Raw genomic sequence first — 6,000 nt, forward strand, 5'->3', positions numbered from 1 at the left:
GTTGTATTCTTAAAATTTCACTACTTGTTTAACTTGTTCCTTCTCAACACAAATCTTATTGGCTATATAGATGAATCTAAGTGACAATTCATCAATCTTAGAGCTTGAACATATAGAGCAGGTAATGATTCTACTCAAGAATCTTACATCATCTTTTTTAATGGTTCTGATCACCATGGTCTTTCCATTGTAAATTGCTTTTGTCTATCTCTCAACTTTCTTCTTTACCAGTTTCTCACCTGTAGGTACACTACCTTGTTTGCTAAGACCAATTACCTCATGAATAATGTTGGCTAAAATATCAACTACATTATCTTCTATCCATAGTTTTCCATGATGAATTCTACTTAGTATGATCTGTGTCCATTCATTAGTGTCCAATTCTTAGTAGAAATGATATTTGAATAGGTCTAGTTTCTTCACATATTCAAATTTGGGCTTCACAGTCATATCATGGTTAAAGACTAATTCCATATTTTTTTTATATACTTGCTCCCAATAGATTCAAACTTGCTATTAAGATAACTTCCTACATCTTCCAAACAAATTACATTGTTTAGGGTAATGGATAATGCTGACTTAGTGTTTCCTTCCACAAGATTTATGGAAACAACCTTCAATTTTGGTCTCTCCTCATTCTCAACATTATGGACTATTGACATATCCATGATTCTATCAAACATAAACTTTATCAAATAATTTCTACAGATAAATGATAAAATACCTCTTTCCAAAAATAGAATTATCTTCAAAATCACCTTATCAAGTTGCTTCTAAATGCTCCATGCTTTTGATGTAATCAAGATGAAGTCATAATCAAATTTGTACTCTATTTTATTCCTCCAATTCAATCTTGCATTAATTGCATACTTTGCAAACACAAAAAAGCTATTAATTACATTTTGAAATCAAATATCTACTCAAGATCCTCTATTCGATATTCACATGCTACCTAAGGTTTACCATACCTTCCTTCTATCATTACAATGCTCCAAAAAAAATTGCTTCATGGAATTCTCTATAGAAACATATTTTTCATCTTCTGCTATAGTATAAGCTTTCTCTATAATAAAAATAACTCTTAATTCCTTCATAAATAGTTTAAATAAGCTTCATATTACAAGTGAGCTTAGATACCATCTAAACTTATCTCGATACACCTTTTCCTGACTTCACTACCTCTAATTCAATCTCTAGATGAAGTTTCAAATTTTGGTGCTGTGAATAAGCTTAATTCAACTTAATTGAATCAAACTCAATTATTTAAATTGATCTTCCTTTCTCATCATCTTTTAACTTTTCTTTTGATATGTCTAATCCTTTTAGAAATGCCTCAGGGTGAACCCACAATAGTGGGTTACACTTTTTTGGAGGAAGAAATTCCTCCAAAACTGTGAAAGTCAAATTTTTGGCCGAAAAACTTTCGATATAATGTAATCATCTAGTTTCGATAGAAACTATAAAAGTTTCTATCGAAACTACTTTTGATGGTAGTTTCAATCGAAACTAACTATGCAAAATTTTTTTATCCTAAATAGTTTCTATCCAAACTATTTTTTACATGAAAACTTGGCCTTATTAGTTTCGATAGAAACTAACTAAAAATAGTTTCTATCGAAAGTATTAAAAAAGTTTTGATAGAAAGTTAGTTTCTATCGAAACTAGTAAAGTAGATGGCTTTTACAAAGCCTATAACATTCTTAGTTTCTTTCATGGCTTCCAGGCTCAATTTCTAGGTTCAGATTGAGCACTAAAGACATGTCATTTTCCATGACTCAAGTACTTAGAATGAGCTTTCTAATGAATATGGATTTGATAAATTTTGAATTTTTTTAGTATACATTTTTTTACATTAATTGAATAGAGGTTCATTATAAAAAATAAACCTATATATTGAACGCTCATGGAAAAATAGTAAATAAGAGAATAAAAATTTTGAAAAATAACTACGGTCTCTGTATTTGAGTCCTCTTTCAATCAAAAAAAATAAATTTGAAATTGGATAAATATATAATAAGTTACATGTGTCAAAAGCCATGTATGTCCAAATTAGTGTTAGGTCAACTTTAAACTCTGATAAAATATGAAATACTAATGATAAAGACATCAAATGACCTTTGCGGTTTTGGTATGGATGTTAAAAAACTAAATTTGAAAGAATTATATTGATATCTATTGTAGAAAAAAAGTTATATGTGTCAAAAACAATGTCACTTTTTAAAAATCAGGTTTTTGATAACATAGCAATTTTCTTGGGAGAAAAATTAATTCAATCAAATCAATTAAAAAAAAATATTTAAAAAAATATTTAGAATCTACATAGAAAATTCTAAAGGACTCTAGTTTACTTCATCTTCAAATTCCTTACCGTTAAATGACAATTCGCATCTGAATGTGAAAGTTTTCTTGAAAATTCATAGTTCAGTGTCAGTTTAGGCAAAAAAGTGTAACCCATTATTGTGGGTCCACCCCTCATTGAGTTCTTGCGAAAGTTCATTGACTGCATTTCTTTGTTCCTCATTTTCTTTGTTTGTTTTGGAGTTCCTCTCATGGTCCCTTCTATTATTTCTAACATTTCTTCCATCATTCCTTCTATTTTTAAAATTTATTCCATTGTTCTTTCTATCTCTAAAGTTTCCATCCATTCTACAATACTTTGTTGTATGTCCAAAGTTATTGCATAACTAACATACTAGAGTTCTGCTTCTGGGATTCTACTATTCATTAGGTGCATGACAATTATGAGCTATGTGTCCAAAGTTGTTACACTTATAACAAATAATCTGTCTCCATTATTCATAAGGTCTTCTTTCTCTCAATGTTCTTTCATTAGATCTTCTTCTATCTATAGGATTAATATTTCTGGACATTGTACTATTCCTTCTATCATTATCATATTTAGGCTTCCTACAATCAATTTCTTTATGACCCATACCATGACAATTAGGACAATAAAAATCCTTAACATGATTAAATGACTTATTTTACAATCTCTTTTCATATGACCTATTTCATTACATGAAAAAAAATTACCTCTAAATTCATACCTAGTTTCCTTAGGAGATTCCACTTGCTTTGGTTCATCCAATATCTCAACTTCCTTGTCTTGTCCAACTTCTTTAGGTTTAACAAAAGATTGTCTAGATTCAATCTTGTCATCAGATTTATCTTTTTCTTTTAGATTTGATCTAATCTAAGGTTTCTTTGTAAACATGTTAAATAGATAACCAAGACTAGTCTTATCATAAGTAGGTCTCTGTATTGACATTGAATCATCAAGCTTTTCTCTAATAGAATAAAGTTTCTCAAGTTGTTTCTTGCACTAAGTTAATTCACCTTTCACAATAGTGTTGTACTTATGAAGTTCTTCATGATCTTCTTTCAATGTTTCAAAGTCAGATGTCTTCTTCAGTAGACTTTGTCTAAGATATGTATTCTCAGTCTTGAAATAAAATTCAACTTTGCTAAGATTCTTCAAAGTCAAATTTAGAGTCATAATCTTCAATTCATGCTTCAAGATCTTGTACTCTATCTTTAGCTTTGAATAATCATCATCACTAGTTTTAGATTCAATAGATTTAGGCTTGGATTTGATATGTTCAATCTTATTCTTCAATTGTTCAATTATACTTTGGAGTCTTCATATCTATCCTTCATGTTATCTCTTTCATCAATAAGGAGATCACTTTTTTCAAGTGCCTTTTCAAGGTTCTTCAAACTATTCCATATCCATAGGGATCTTACTCAAGTTGTTACGCCTCTTCTAAGTAACTAGGCTTTGATACCAATTGTTAGAAATAGGAATTACTAGGGGGGGCGCTGGGGGTGAATCAGTAATCTAAAAACTTTAGTCTCCAACTAGATATTGTTTATTACTTTAAACTATACATAACAAAGTAAAAAAGTATTGTTGAACATTAATAGTAACCATGCACAAAGATAACTCATAACACCATATTTTTTTAAGTAGGGAAATCTTGGCCAAGGGAAAATCCCAGTGGGGATGATGCCCACTAGATAATATACTACTATATAAGTTCCTTGTTAGAGGTTGGACCCTATTAGGAGTCAATGAGAGAATTTAGTATAGAGAGTCCCTATTATGAGACTTTGAATCCTTGTTAGGAGATTCCAACCTTGTTAGAAGTTATGCCAACCCTATTAGGAGTTGTACTATAGTAGATGCAAGATGAGCCCACTACCCAAAAATGTACTTCCAATTACAAGAAGAGCTCACTGCCCAAACAAGTAATTAGACTTTTGGAATATAGATACTATAAATTCTTCCTTGACCAATCTCTAATCTTTAGCTCAATCTTGGATCATAAAAATAGCTTCTCAAAACTTCACATATATCACTTTCACAGAAAGTTTGCATATCACAATACTTGCATAACTTACACGCTTGAATTCACAAGATGTCCTTTGCATAAATACCATGCCTTTACACAAATTTCTACTAGGTCAGTTAAGATCACAATAAACTTTTCCAGCTTAGAGTAAACATCTAGGATTTTGACCCTAATTGGTTAAGTAATTATTTTGTAAACAAAATAATTCCTTTCCTTTGATTTCAATGTCTTATTTCATTGGTAAAACATGAATATCACTTTTTTGTATAGTTTGTACTAACTTCTAAGGTTATACACGTCATCAAATACATGTATACAATCACCATCTAACTTTTCTAGTCATAATATGATGTCAGTAACAAGTTACATACAAAGCAATACACTACTGTAAACCAAATTCATACTTAGACAATTTTTTGAGTACCAAAAGCTAAGTATCTTTATTTCCAAGGTTTCCTATAAGAATGTAAATCATGTGTTTCCATAAATGACAACAATTACATATCTTCATTAGCTAATTGTTAACAAGATGAAGGTATCCAGATAGAGTGCCAAGCATCAAAGATAGAAGGTACATTAGGCCAAGCAATGGAAGTTGATGAAGAGGACTTGGAATCAGGCAAGGAGGTTGAAATTAGAACAATAAAAAACCTACTAGTTCATAAAATTAATGCATTGAAACTGGTCTCATAGAATGTGGATAGGAACTAGATTGTGTTGTAGGGAGCATAGTATAGATGTTCAGAGGCAGTTGCCTTATTATCTCCACTTTTCACCGTATGGGGTCTATATACTCCATTTTTTGATAGTTTGGTCCCTATGCTGACACAAAAGAAGGATCTACCTAAGGTAATCATTATAAACACCATAAAAATTATCAACAAGGTAAAGGATCTAGATGGTGTCCTTGGTGGAAAATTGTAATTGATCTAGAATAAAATGAAAGCAATTGCCATAGGAATACCAAATTTTGTTCCTACAATTTTGTAGAGTGATGGAAAAGTTAAGGACCGGGTGGAATGGTCAACATCATTTGATATCATTTTGAATCATCCTAGGTTTCTAACGTACTGCAATAATGAGACAAGTATAGTTATAGTGTATGATTTGATTGACATGCTCTACAAGTTAGAAACAAAGATGTCAAAAATAACTGTAGAGGTTAAGGCTAGAAATAGATACCAAATGGAAAAAATGCCTTGAAGAATTAGATGTAGTTAAGGATTCCAACGAGCCTGATGTAAGCACAAATATATCTATTTGGGAATTTATTATAGATATCAAGGCCTTGCCATCTTACTATTTGGTGACAATGATTAGGCAGTGCACGCATGCAGTTAGAGGGAAAGGGAACAAGGAAAAGGAAAAGAAAGTGACATGAGTTTGAAGACCAAGAAAAGGATGCTCAAGACACCTACCAAAAGTGCCATCTACTAGTTTTGTAACTGCATCTAGAATTTTGATCATGTAAAAAGAATGTTTTGTATTATAATAGAAGATAAAATATCTTTGTATTTGTTTCCTAATAGAATTTTGACATATTTCCTCCCATCTATAGCTTGTTGCAATCCTTCCTATAAAAGGATTTGTAGGATGTGGAATTGAGGTTTTAGGTCTGTACAATTTTAGTGTTTATGCTATGTTGTAG

This window comes from Cupressus sempervirens, chromosome 5 (assembly GCF_028749045.1).
Source record: "Cupressus sempervirens isolate cs-2001-9-10 chromosome 5, ASM2874904v1, whole genome shotgun sequence".
In the NCBI taxonomy this organism is placed as follows: domain Eukaryota; kingdom Viridiplantae; phylum Streptophyta; class Pinopsida; order Cupressales; family Cupressaceae; genus Cupressus; species Cupressus sempervirens.